This window comes from Oratosquilla oratoria, chromosome 44, assembly GCF_046742065.1.
Source record: "Oratosquilla oratoria isolate Oo_2021 chromosome 44, ASM4674206v1, whole genome shotgun sequence".
Lineage (NCBI taxonomy): Eukaryota > Metazoa > Arthropoda > Malacostraca > Stomatopoda > Squillidae > Oratosquilla > Oratosquilla oratoria.
The window spans coordinates 6,742,894-6,758,110 of NC_134820.1; the positions used below are offsets into that span (position 1 = coordinate 6,742,894).

A 15,217-nucleotide genomic window follows, 5' to 3' on the forward strand; every position below is an offset into this window, starting at 1 on the left:
AATAACAACATAAAATGGGATAAATTTAGTGTCTGCAATACTAACTAGCGTTTTTTTCTCCGAGTTGGCAGAACTTAGTGAAAAGGTGGAGCGTTGTCAACAAATGAACGAAAGTTCGTTATTTACCAAACCGCCTATGTGTCTTTTCTAACGTTAATATTAACTTTTCATAACGATGTATTTGTACTAGGAGAGTGTTCTTATAGTTCAAATATAACTTATCAATGATATACGTAGGGTCAGACCCGAGTTATTAATATACATGTGGCAAAATCAAAGAAAAAGTGAAGTTTATGTATACTCCGGCTTTTCAAGGGCGCTGTGTTTGTGTTTCACTGCGCATGCGCAAGTCGCCATATTGGTAAGACCCCCCCCTCGTGAGACAGATGACACTGGCCGTTGCTTCGTCGACAGTGTTATGAGTTTTTTAAATCAACGCAGCGCATTTCAAGTATGTTGATTGTATAAATTGAAAGAGTAAGGGTTTGGTGAATATGACAGATAAGAGCAAGAGGCACAGGGATATATGTTTTGCCTATAATTTACAACATAAGCACATGGCTCGCCATTTGATGGACTTCGACTAAGTGTACTGTGAGTTTTAGCCTTATGTTGGCAGAAGATATGAAATATTAAGCACATGAAGGACCGAAATGAAGAAGAAGATAATTGTGCTAATAGACCATAAATTAAGTAGTGACAATAGGACTTTGTGATTGATTTTGTCTCGCACCAAAACACAGGTGGTTGCTTACTACCTAGCATAATGACCGGGTTCCTGAAGTGTGTGACATGCTGACAGGCTTATAACTACACTCACCATTTGTTGGAGATGTTCAAATTTGGCAGAGCAAGCACGAGGAGCCCCATTTTGACATGGTATTTTTAAGTTTAAAAGCGGTTTCATCTCGGTGGAAGGAGGAAGACCTGGCTTTGTAGCACGGGTTGACCTACCGAGGGAAAGGCTTCCTGTTTACATCCCTGAGTATACACATGGATATTCTTGCGACCAGTAACAGTTTGTAGGGTGAGGACTTTGATATTAAGCATTGTTGACATATTACATAGTGATTGAATCTGTTTATTGTAATTGCACACGTAATACATAAGAACATCTCAGATATGCTTTTTCTAGCCATCACACGGTGACGGGGGTGATTGTCAGGGAAGCATTTGATACTTGTGTAAGTAAATTAAAGTGTTTATTAGATAAACACTTTAGTTGTTCATGGAATGCATTTTTAATTAAAATGTGTATTTTTTATGAACACACTTTGCATAATACTAGTTTTTGTGTGATAACATAACTGTGGCTAAGGTTAGGTATTTTAGCAGAGGCATGGTACTCCACATGTAGATACAACTCAGAAATTGTGGGATTATTGAAAATTGATTATTTCACAAGTGTGGATCTATATTTAATAATGTTTAGAATGAATGGAGAGGAATGGGATTATTTGTGTTTAGTGAAGGTTTGGGTATGTTTTACCCATGACTAAAGTATTGGCGGGGAGGAGGGTAGTAGTTAACATTTGATGTTTCCTCAAATAAGAACATGGGAAAATTAAGAGAGTTAGATGAATTAATGGATATAAAATAACAGGGAAATATTGTAATTGATTGAACAGTAGCCTCAGTTGTCAGATTAAAACTTAAAACTGGGAAGCAGTGGCTTATCTATGGAGGGGGTGGCAGCATGGAGGTTTGGTCTACCCCCCACCCCCCTGAATATTTTTCTTTGTTAGGAATTTTACATACCATATACTTATTCAACCCATGGGGTAATATTTGGTATGTTATTTGTTAACTGAAATAGTGATTATGAGTAGAAACTTTATTATCGTGTATATATGCTTTTTAAAAATATTTTAGGCATAAGATGAATATTTGAATTTGCACACTGATACTTATGGGGGGAGGGGATATATGTTGTCTAAATATTATGAAGATTTTACAAAATATGCTTGGGCCCTCCTAGCAACCTTAAATCCGCATTAATCCGTCTGTCTTCTCAGATCTCTTGTTGGAGACCTGAAGTCCCAAGGAATTCAACGATAGCCATGATTTTGGACCACAGGTCACTTAGTGTACAAACTTTGTAGCATTGAATAAGAGTGCTGGGCAGAATTTGTTTCTTCCATGTGGTGACTATCTGATGACATTGATTTAGTGTTGAAATGAAAATATTCCATTTGATTTTCAGATCACAAAGGACCTTCAAGTTTGGTCCCGCTTGTCTTCAAAACCTGTCAACACCCATGCCTCCATCAGGAGGTATGACAGTTTCTGGACCACAATCCAAGGCTCAACTTTGTATTTACCTCCTCGCCTCATGACAACTTGTGATTGCTAAGTCATTGATGTTGAAACTGCCCCTCGCTAATATGACAAAATAGTGTGGCATTTCATCTCGGATCTTTGGAGGACCCAAGGATCATTCTAAGGCTTTCTCCAAATTCGAGTATGCACATTTCAGCCTTCTCTTGAATCGCATCAATCAACCTTGAGTAAAAGCTTAGCAGGTTCAATACATACAATTTTCCAATTCTGAAACTGAATTGATTGTCAGCCTGAATGTTTTTATTAAGGTATCCAATATGCCTTTCAGAATACTCTCACTAAGTTTAGCAATCATGCTGGTTAGGAACTATAACTCAAAACAGGAATTTCTCTGTACATTCTCCATTATGAATTGGTGCCACATTAGCCCCTCTCCAATCCAGAAGCATCATCCTATCATCAGATAAACATGCAGTTATAATGAGGTTATTACTGCAGTTCAAGTGAACGGAGAGTTACATTTGTCAAGTATTTTGCAGGTTACATTTCTTAGGTCATAATCAGAAATTATATTTTATATATATGTATATATATATATATATATATATAATTTTTAAGATATGTATATGACTTAGTCATTAATAAAAGATAGAAATTGTTTTGTGTGGTGAACTTGTTCATCAAAGGAAAGCTTGTCATCAGATATTTAAAGCCCTTGAGTGGTATATAGTGTATACCATGTATGGTTTTTTTTTGTCCCAACCTTGCAGTTTAGTGTAAATGAAGGGAGTCCTTCCCCTCTTAGTTAATTGTTTGCTGAACCATTTTACCTGTGATGTAGTTCCAAGGAAATAGTGTAAGAATATTTTGCTGTTGCATGCAAGTCACTAGTGCACAGTAGTTAGATGTTCACACCTATGAAACTTGTGTCGTATGTGAGCAATGTGAAAGAAAATAAACGTGCTAATAATAGAAATGCTAGTTAAGGTGAAAATCTATTAGTAATGAGAAACTTTTAATGAGCAAAGTGGAAACTCGAGTAGAAAATGTAAAACACGCTACAAAGTCGTTTGATAGTAATGATTTCCAAGAGAAACTGGAAAAACCAGAAAGATGGAAAATTTTAAGGAAGAGATAAAAGCATAAGTCCTTGGAAAGTAGAAAATTATGCCAAGCATTGAACCAAGTTATGTATACAAGGATGAAAACAGAGTATTTCCTTGAAGAGCATTTGGTCAGAAACTTAGATTAAGGAACAAAATGACAAATGTTGTAACTAGCATTAGAACAAAATATAACAACACCATTGCAGCTTAGAATGGACTCTCATTAGGAAATTGATGATAGAGGAGATATACACCTGTAGAAGAAATGAAAGATATAACACTTATCAATGTTTCAAATGGTTTTGGCCTTTAGTGCTGAGAAGTGCAGTAAAGAAAATTGTGTAAGCAGTCTGAAAAAATCAAATTTGTTCTACCAGAAATTATTTATTAAATATAGTCCAAAGGGAAGCCTTTTGGCATATTGGTAGATGGAAATATAGGACAAATGTGAAGAGTCCAGTTAGAAGTGTCAGGATCATGCCTTTGAAGAAAAACATGAAATGTGACCTAATCCACAACTATTGGATCGAACATAAGCATCTGAACTGAAACTGATGAAAGCTAAAATCTTCATTATCTGTACAATTATTGAAACACGAATACATAGGTGATGTTTCAAAGATAAACAAGATACGAGATCCACACACCTTTCATTATATTATGCCTTTGAGGAGAGAGATGTAGGCTGTAATGTTGGAGTGATAGAAATAAATAAGAAAATTACAGAAGTACACAACTTTTGGAAACATTGGACTTGAAAAATTCTTCAGGGCTTGATGTGATACCAAATTTGGTACACAAGGAATGCTGGGAACAAGCGATGGACAAGATTCATAAACTTCCATTGGAAGAAGGGATGGTACCAGTATTGGAAAAGAGCAAACATTATATTAATTCCTGAAACAGGAAATAAGAAAAGACTAATACAGACCAGTACCCTTGACCAGTATGATAGCAAAAATTCTGTAAGAGAATTGTTAAAGATAAGGGGGGTAGCCAAAAAACAAAGGCATAAAACCACTCCCACCCAACCCATCCCCATCACACTCCACTCCCCTCCATCCTCTTCCCTCCCCCTTATCTTGGCTCCTGGATGACTGGTCATCCCTGCATCTTGCCCACTGGTCATAAATATTTTACCAGTCAACCAATTTGGGTGTAGATATGAAAGAGTTTATTGACTCTGCAAAGCTTTTACCCAAGAAAGGTTGATATGCTGGAAGACGGGAAAACTCGGGTATACTGTGTGTATAATGGTCTAGAGGTGTTTGATGTGATTCTTCACACTGGATTGAAGATAGAGATTGGATCATATTGAAAGGCTTCGAAGTTCATTGATAGGATGAAGGTTTCCCGAAAGATGATGTAAAAATATAGAATGGAATCTTACAAGGGTCAATACTTGCACCTGTGATGTTTTTGGTTATGTAAATGACATTATGGACATCATGGCAAACTACAAAATATGTTTGCAGGGGATGCAATGATATGGGAAGAATATAAAGAGTGGAAATTCATTACAAGCTCTAGACAATGCTGTATATGCCTGGAACCATGTGTGGAAAATTTACTTTTGCCAAGATATGAAAAGTATTGAAACTGAGATCCTGTGAGTGTAACTCCTTTACATTACGTTTCAGTAAACATGTGCTGATAATAATAAACATCTCGATTGTATTTGCAACATTTCGAGTTAAGAGGATTTTAAAGTCCGACCTTGAATTTTACCTTTCAAAGCTGCTCAATGTCAAACTGCATTGTGTACTATTGTATAAGAAAAAAAGTAAAGTAAAAAGTAGTTTGGTCTTAGTTTGAAGTAAATTGGACACTGATAAAGTTGCATCTGAAAATGTTTTTCACATTTTTGACAATCTTTACCGTAAATAATTTACTTTTGAAATAGAATAATATAGGGATCATTTCTTAACTTTTTAAGTTTCATGTCAGGTGATTCAGTAATTTTATTATTGTTATCAATAATACCTTGTGCAGACTGGGAGAATTAATAAGCTAACAGCTTGTATAACAATGATTTGTTTTCCAAAGCCATAACATATTAGTTGTTATACATACAAATTGAGTTTATACCATGGATTTCCTTCTCCATCACATACCCCCATACCATGTTGTATCCATTTTTGCCTTTGTTTTTCTTGTGAATAGACAGGATGGAGTAATCTGTCTGTTCTGGACTTGTAAAGGGTAACTATAACAGATGTAATCCGCTAATGAAAGAACACTCATTAATAACCTATCATAACTCTCATAATTGCAATATTTTATAATATTCCAATTGGTTTTATAGATTTTCATGTGTTTTGTCTACATAACATCCTAGTTTTTATTTTGTAGAGAATATTACTGTTGGAAATGTGTAATATCGGCTTGGTTATGATAGATTTGGATTGTTTGGTTAGGATAGGTTAAAGTTAGGTAATTATTCCGTATCATTATCTTAACTCCATATTTTCCCAGATCTTTATAGCTTTTCCCACTAGTGTGGACCTTCTTTTAAGACTGTTGGAAAATCATATATTTGGTGTTTTCATTGGTGCTTGTTATACAAGTTGTGTAGAAGGAAAATTAATTTTCTGAAAACCACTTAAAACAACAACACTTAGAGCTGGTTAAAACAAGAAAGGACCTGGCCAGTAAATGGCAACTTTGGCATGCACTATGCAAAGAAGGTGGGGGTACTATTATAGCTATTATTGTTCATTTGAAGTGGTAATAACTTGTATGTAAGTTTAATTATAGGATACTATATAATAAAAATGCCAATAGGGTTCTTTGAAATTATGAGTGACAATTAGGAACTTCATTTGATTCTTCCTTTGAAATAGTGTTTGCCCCCACCCCTTTTTTTTTTGGGGGGGGGGAATATGTACCCCTTGTTATCAGGCTGGTATGTACCCCCATGGGTGAATAAACATCTTTATATTGAAGAATAATACAGTTCTTTACAGTTCAGTTATTAATAAAATTTAATATTGATTCTTAATGTATAATCATTATATATTGTTATTTATTTACTTGTATATTTATTTGATTTTGTCATCCTATGTACCTATTTGAACAATTCTGCTTACCCCTGGGTACTACTGATTACCAAAGTTATCCTAAATGAAATAGGAATAAGAAAACGCAAAACAACAGGCATTTGCTCAGTAGAAAAGAAAAAGTGGGCATTTACTCATTTTATTTTATTTTATTTTCAGTAGGTTAGGTTAAATGTCGAGCTATTGTCTGCCATTCAATGTTCCAGTGGGCAACTGTCCACTGAATCTGTTGAGCAACTGACCTACCTCCATAATAACATTATACAGTAGATTGTTAAGCATATATTTATATTTTTAGTTTATAACACTGGTCAACAAAATTAATTAAAACACATGTCCCACAAGCAAAAGGAGTGAACTTGATCAATTTTTTTCTGCTGATTTCAAATATGTTTTCAGAATTTTCTATCGGGCATAATTTTCTGTGATAGCATATTCAATTGTACATACATCCATATACCAAAGGCTTTTTCCCCCTTAGACGAGGGGGTAGCCAAAAAGAAAAAGGCATAGAAATCACTCCCACCCATTTCATTTCCCATATATTCCACTCCCCTCCACCCTCCTCCCTCCCTCTCATCTCGGCACCTCCTGGATGACGGGTCATCCCTGCATCCTGTCCACTGCCCTGGGTCAGAAGCAGTGTTGCAAGACACAGCACATCCACAGCAAGGCCGCTTCATAAATTCGGTGACCCCCCCTCTCTGTCCCCTCATGCAGAAAAGGAGAAGACGGTGAGAAATCCCCTTGGGCTGCGTCAATTTTTTTTTTTCATACATACTTCCTCACTAATAAATGAGGCTGATATTTCAATGAAACTTACCTTTAAGATGTAGAAATGTATGATTTTTTAGTGTATTTTCCCTCTGGGAGGTCCCTATTCAGTGTCCAACAGTAATCAGCCAACATTGAAGAGCTCCACTTCCCTTGATACTGGGTTTCCATGTTCAGAATGTCCTGGTGAAGCCTCTGTCCTTTGCTTGTCACTGATGGTACCAAGATTTGCACGGAAAACGTTCAAGTGAGAGTCTAGGAAGTGGATTTTTAGGCTCATATTTCATCCCAAGGCCTTGTAGGATGTCAGTAGCTCTTTTACAATTTCAGAATAGTTATTTGTTTTGTGATTTCCCCAAAACTCTGTGCAAACTTTCTTAAATGATATCCATATAGCTTTTTCAAGATTTTTTTCATCAAAATTCTGATCTCACATCAGCTCCCTAATCTGTGGTCCAACAAAATTACTTGCTTTGATTTTTGTGTCACTTACTCTAGGAAACTTATTTTTCAAATGTGTGAATCCTTTGCCAGTTCTATCTATACTTTTAACAAAAATTTTCATCAACCCTAGCATAATATGCAAAGAAGGTAGATAAATTTTCTCTAAATCAAGTAGAGGATTGACAACATTCTTCTCCCCAGGGGTCAGAGATCATTTCGGCTACACAGTCTTTTCATAATGATCTTTCTTATCCCGACTGTCCCACTCACAAAGCAACAAAACTTTGTGTAACCCAGCTGCATTCCAAGTAAAATTGCCACAGCCTTTAGGTCACCACAAATATTCCATTTATGTTCTTCATACTTAATTTTTTGCAATAGAAGTTTCATACTCTCATCTGTTTCCCTTATGTTAGCTGCATGGGTCAGAGGAACAGAAGGAAACATATTTCCATTGTAGAACTTTCAGGCTCACTTTTGAAGAGTCAGTAAACAAGTGCCACTCATTCCTGTCATATTTATGGTTAAGTTCCTCCATAAGAGAATATACATCATTGCAAAACACCACACCATCCTCAAGTGAGAAAAACTGTTCAAAATCACAATGTTGCTTACAATAAAAACTAACTTTGGATTCTTTCTGGAGAAGATTCTAGCCCTTTAATCTGGAAACAAGAAGTTCAGGTTGCTTTTATGACAAGTTTAAATCCTGCACAACATCATTCAGATCTCCCTGACTCAATAAATGTGGTTCACTTGAACAGATTGGCTGAAATTGCATAACAATCTCACGCAGTGTTGTCAAACTCAGTTACCAGTTTCTTGATTGAAATTTGCCCCAAGTAACACATGTAATGTAACGTTCTGTGGAACACAAAAACTGTAGGTGATGGAAAAAAATTAACATTATTTTTTGGATTCTGTGTACAAAAACACAAGATACAGCTATTGTTTTCCTTGGAACAAATTCTTTGTTGACCAGTGTTGTTGTTGTTGTTGTTGTCGTTCCCTAGACTGTCTGTCCGAGCAGTCCCGTCTCCCCAAGGAAGGCCACAGCCGAAACTGGGTTTTCCCACAAATCCTTTATAGAGTGTATGTTGTGTTGTTTGCGTGCATGATTGTGTATAATGCAGTCTTCCATTATGTGTTGTATGGTATGGGGTGAAGTGTTACATCCTGGGCAGCTGTTCACAACAGTGTAATTGTAGTGTAATTGCTATTGCCTTACCTGAAGGCTGCGGGTCTTTTGCAATGGGCAGTGGATTGATAGATTGATAATTTTATGAAAATGTTAAAACATTGCAGTATAAAAGAGATTGCATTGGAACAAAAGAATGTGAAACTGAATATCCTATGCAAATAATGGGAGATGGCATGAACTTTATTATTTTAGAAAATCAATAATGCTGTTGGTATAAGTTTTTGATGAAATTGTTGCTAAAATTAATTGCCATAGAAAAATTATCTTTTAAAAAGAGGAAAGAAGTTGAAATTGGATATTATTCTATACTATATTCAGTGGATTTAACTATTGAAGGCAATTCAGTATATGAAAATGTGTAAGTTAATGTAAAGTTGAAACATCACATATTGTCAATACTATTGTAAGAAAACAGTAATGCCAAATCTCATTAATTTTATATGCTTTATATATACTGTAGTTATATGTGACATCAATTTATAGTTATTATCTAGTATTGAAATATTTATGTAAGGTTATTTCATGCCCTTATTTTTTTGTTTAGGTATAAAATATCACCTTTTTTTAAAGTTTTATTTTAGATTTTGGAATATCATGGTTACATGCCCACAGGGTATTGTAATATATGCCCTGTGCTCATAGATTCCATTTCTGTATCTCCTTTTGTCAATGTCAACCTTAAACTCAGTTATAGTGACTGATTAGATCAATCACTTAATCTTTTACCCGAGGTCCCTCTTGTAGGAGACCCATGGGTCCCTGGGACCATTGGGTTGGTCCATAAGTCACTATAAGAAGAAATATTAAGTTTTCTAGTTATGGTAGTGTAAGAGGGGAGTGTGATGGGACTTGTATAAACTTGGATAAAAAATGTGAAAGGGTTCAGAAAGACTATTAGATGTGTAGTAGATGAATGGGATGGGGTGGGGGGAAGCTGTTGAGGACAGTATAGGGCATTTTGCTTCCTCTGTAACTCATTGATATTATAGAGTAACCAACAGCAACAACAACAAATCTCTAATTAGTGTTTTGAGGATGTCCAGGTCTATGTAACTAGGTGTCATGTGATATGACAATATTGGTTATATATTTGCTTCGGTCAGGTTTTTTGGTGATTGGTATTCCAAGCTCCTCCATGTCCAGTGTTTTTATTTCTCCTAGTTTGTATGTTATTATCTTATTTTTCTGGCTCTCCCATGTACATAACACTTGAATTTATGGGTAATGATGATGATATGGTTTAACGTCACAAACTCCCCCCTACCGGGAGGCTAGGACAGTGTCCCTCACAGAGGGCTTTGTAGCGTGGGATTTAATGAACCATGCCCTTGGTTCAACATCGCCGGTGGCAGGACTCGAACCGCCATTCCTTCAAACTTCGACCTTCGCCGCAAGTAACGATGCCCTAACCCAGTCTTTTGTCTAGATCTGATTGAAATTTCTGTTGATCTCTCAGTGGTTATTTTCATTTGTAGTTCATTGTCACCTGGCAGGTAGGGCTGATAAAATAATAGTGGGATGGTTTGGGCATATGGAAAGAATGAGTGAAGAAAGATTGAAGTGTGTAAAGAAGATATGGATAGAGTGAACTTTAGGTATTGTCAGCAGAGTAGGGAAGAGAGAGGGCAAAACAGTTTTGAGTGAAGAGTGATTGTGAATGGATGGTTAAACTGATGCAACCTGAAGGGATTTTTTTTCTTGTCTGCCATGTAATCTTGATTTAGTGATGGGGAGGGTTGCCAAATTATGAAACAGTTGGGGTCAACCAGCTTCGGCTATCAGACCCTGCTGTAGAGGTTTTATGTCTTGCTGCATTGCTTCTTAGTTGGGCAAACAGGGATGACTCTTCATTCACAAAGATCTAAGATAAAAGGAGCAAAAGATACGTGTTGGATATGGGATAGGGAAAGGTGTGCATGTCGTGGTTAGCCCCTAATTTTGTAAAGGGGAAAGTGCCTTTTAGTATATAGATGGTTATTACATCTGTTAGGTCATTTTTGTGTGTACAGTGAGTCCTCCTTATACGGTAATTCTTTATCCGGTAAATTCCCAGTTATGGTATTTGGTAATTACTACCCTCGATTCTATTTATGGTAAGAAAAACTCACAGATACAGTATCCGCTAGATAATTTGAAGAGGAAAGAGCAGGGAGAAGGTATATGTGCCATATCCTATTATTAATGTTATAACGGGTTTGGTATACGGTAATTTCAATTTGTGGTAAGGTTTTCAGGAACGCATAAGTACCGTATAACGAGGACTTACTATATTTGTTTAAGAAGGGAGTGAAGGTTGTGAATAGATTTAGGACATAGGAGAACAAATATTCGTAGGTGCACAGGTCATATAAATGGTTTGTATTTCACTAATGCAAGGTACTACCTGTTGTAAGCGGTGAAGCTTTATTAGCGTACATGTTAAGGGGTAAAATGCCTCTAAACTCTTAGTTCTGTTACTTTTGCTCCTTCACCTCCAGACAAACTGGGACAGTACTATAAATAATTCACAAATAGAAATTTTCCAGCCTTTTTTTATATAACTTTTATCAGTAGAATAGAAATCTTAATTTTTTTTTTTTTCATTAGCAATGTGAAATTACATACATATATCAAAGGCTTTTTCCCCCTACACAGGGGTAGCCAAAAAGTAAAAGGCATAGAAATCACTCCCACCCATTCCATTTCCTATATATTCCACTCCCCTCCACCTTCCTCCCTCCCTCTTATCTTGGCACCTCCTGGATGACGGGTCAACCCTGCATCCTGTCCACTGCCCTGGGTCAGAAGCAGTGTTGCAAGACACAGCACATCCACAGCAAGGCTGCTTCATAAATTCGGTGACCCCCCCTCTCTGTCCCCCCATGCAGAAAAGGAGAAGACGGGGAGAAATCCCTTTGGGCTGCATCAATTATTTTTCTCATACATATTTCCTCACCCCCATCCCCCACCCACTCCCCCTCATGCATCACAGCATCATCCATACACAACCCCTCTCCATTCACCCCTATCTTCTGTCCTTTCCCGTCCTTCCTCCACAGACATTCCTCTCTTTTGTAATGCCCCTTTGTATGTGAAATTAGTTTCAGAATAGTGAATCTAATGATGATTTGCTGTTTTTTCATATTTGCGTGTTTTCTATATTGATTAATGCCTTGTAGTGTGAGCATGACCTTTTAAAAAAATAATCAGGAATAAATTGTTTGTTTCAGGAGGAGGTACATTGTTAAAGACTTGTTTGGTAATTAGTGGTAATTTTGTATCAGTGAATGCTAATTTTTTTTCTTGTAAAGTTATTCTTTCCCTCCTCAGTATTAACCCCTTCCATACGGTGCCGCACACGTAGGCGTCATGGGGAGCGAGTGTATTCGCGAGGCTGCTATATCGGCGTCTTGATTATATTTATTGTAGTCGCCCCTCCATAATGACATTCTTTCTAATTCTTTTGTAATCGCATTTTCTATGGTTATCAAAATTCACGGGTGAAGAGAGAACTATCGATATAAGCGGTGACTATATTTTATGATGCGAGTATTATTACGACACGTCGTACGGCTGGCATTGGTTGCTGCCACCGAGATCTAAGTCCATGACGCCTACGTGTGCGGCACCGTATGGAAGGGGTTAAACAGTTTACTATTTAGTCATGAAATATGAAATTTTGACCCATATCACTTTCTAATCAAAGTATTTAGTAGTTTAGTAGCTCTTGAGCTCTTGAAATTATGGGAACTCTGGAATCTGCTAATTGTTTTTTTAAAGGGGAGAGATGGGCAGGTAAATTTTGCTTAATCATCAAAGAGCTGGTTGCCCTGTTATGCTTCATCAATTCATCAATTTTGAAGATATTAAGTTGGAAGCAATAATAGTTCTGTGGCTAGTTCATTCCTTTGGCTACACATATTTCCACTTCTATCACTATTCTCTTGCTCTGTTCTTCACTGGAATACATCATCAGTTGATGTCATTTCTCCTTTTACAGTTTTCGACTGTCAAGAACTTAATGTATCTCCACTTCAGATCAACTTCTGAGTATTCATGGATGCTCTAATGGTGACAGAATTATTTCTTTTCTTGATTTAGTTGAGGGGATTTAGGGAAAATAGCTAAAGAGGAGCCAATATTTGAAATAGAAGAGACTTACTAAGAGGAGCATTTTATACATACATATATATATATATATATATATATATATATATATATATATATATATATATATATATATATATATATATATATACAGAGTACTACTTCCCATTAATGGATGTTAGTTAGCTGTGTTTGCGGTGTTTTTGGTGCTGTTGTTTAGTGCTGTGCAATCACTATGCCACCCGAAAACCACTCCAAATCAATGAATTATTCACATCAACGGACACCGTTACCCCCCTTTTAGACCGTTAATGAGAGGTAGTACTGTATATATGTATATGTATATATATATGTGTGTGGAGTCCACTAGGAAGAGAAAAAACGCATGGAGTCCGAGCGCTTTCGTGATATATTCATATTATCAAGGAGTATTAAATGCCTTCCTTTACATATATAGATTATAAAAAAATTATATAGCACATAGATAGGAAATAAGAGAGAGGCATGTGCTAAGGTTGATTTGGCACAATGTATGTCACACCCTGAATGATGTCCTTGAAGCACACAGACTATAGTGAAATATGGGCAGTTTATATCATACATTATACATTTCTTGATACTGCAATCTGTTCAAATTTTTCACTTTGCTGATATGTCAACCTCAGAAAAGCTTATGAAGTATTAAAATAAGTGAACTTACAAAAACAAAGCTTATGAAGTATTAAAATAAGTGAACAACTTATGAAGTATTAAAATAAGTGAACAGCTTATGAAGTATTAAAATAAGTGAACTTACAAAAACAAAAAAGAATTGATGAACTGAAAAACAGTAGAATAATCATCATGCATTAACTTAATTTTTATTTTCTTAGTTGCACCACTACAACCATTTTCACCACTCCATCACCACCATCCTACCACCACCCAACCACCACCACTTACAACTTACAACTTATTAAGATCAATGAAAGTGGCCTTCGATTACATAGATGAGGAGATGGTTAAAAAAGTAATTGTTACACTGACAAGACCGAAATTAGAATATGCTGTATAAATGTGGGCACCTAGCACAAAAAAGGACATAAGAAAATTAGAAAGAATCCAAAGAGCAGCGACAGAAATGGCACCCATACTGTCAAATGTAACATATGAACAAAGATTGGAGAAATTACAGCTGTCAACACTAGAACAGAGAAGGAAAAGAGGCAGTTTGTTGACCATTTTCAGAATTATGAAAGGGATGGAAGTTCTCGATAGAGATGACCTATTAAAGTGGGACAGAAGAGAAACGAGGACATGAAAAGAAATTAAAGAAAGACAGTTACAGAAGAGACCTGAAAAAATAGCTTCCCTCATAGAGTGATCGATGTCTGGAACAAACTGAACAGAGAAACAGTAAATGCCAGAACTATACATGATTTTGAGAACAAACTGGACGTGGAGAGATACGAAAACGGGTCACTATGAGCATAGCTCTCATCCCATAAAATACAACTAGGTAAATACACTCTATACTTGCCACCTCTTGTGTGTACAGATGTTGCTTAGGAGACAATAGAAAGAATTAGAAATACTGTAAAGGGTTAATGAGAAAACTATGATCTATATAAGAAAAAATAATTATTCTGTAGCCTTGTATTTCTCAGGTTTCATGCAAGAGAAACTATGGGTACAAATTTTAAGTTTATTTATATTATACTGAGGAAGCAAAATCTAAAGCGGAGTATGGAGAGTGCACTGTAATAGAAAAAATATATGTAGAAGTAGTCTTGTGGTATGGAGGATTTGTTAAAACTATTTGTTATCATTGTTAGCATTTTAAGGAAAAGGATTTGGATAGTCTTGTGGTATGGAGGACTTTTGTTAAAACTATTAGAGCTTTCATTGTAAGTATTTTAAGGAAAAGGAGCTAGGTAGATAGTCTTGTGGTATGGAGGAGTTATTAAAACCATTAGAATTATCATTGTTAGTATTTTAAGGAAAGAAGTTCATAACTTCAGTCAATAAGATTTTCATGTTTTATTTCAACATATATGGTGTGGAGCTTGTGAATTTTTGGAACATTAGAAATGAAGTTTATTATTTTAAGTTTGGATGTCTAAATAATTTCACACCAGCCTGTTGCTTTTTATGATATTTTGATTACTGACCATGCTCTATGTGGGATATATCAAAGATGTGCTTATGTATTTCATTAACACATCAGATTTAAGACTAAAAAAAAAAGTCTTGCCGAAGACCGTTACAAAGAAAATACTAATTAATTT

The 15,217-nt window shown here is 36.0% G+C and overlaps 1 protein-coding gene across 12 annotated transcripts in view; it reads left to right on the forward strand.

Annotated features, from left to right (window-relative positions):
* Positions 1–302: 302 nt before the first annotated feature.
* The window catches only part of LOC143022424 (uncharacterized), an 87,748-nt gene continuing 72,833 nt past the window's right edge, over positions 303–15,217 (forward strand). For 3 of the 12 annotated variants that reach the window (XM_076180636.1, XM_076180638.1, XM_076180637.1), the window contains exon 1: positions 310–1,027. The gene's annotated coding sequence lies outside the window, so the exon portion shown is untranslated. Of the gene's footprint in view, positions 1,028–12,843; positions 12,915–13,743; positions 14,449–15,217 lie in introns of those variants that run through there. The other 9 variants (XM_076180641.1, XM_076180642.1, XR_012966050.1 and 6 more) reach the window with 7 other exon arrangements.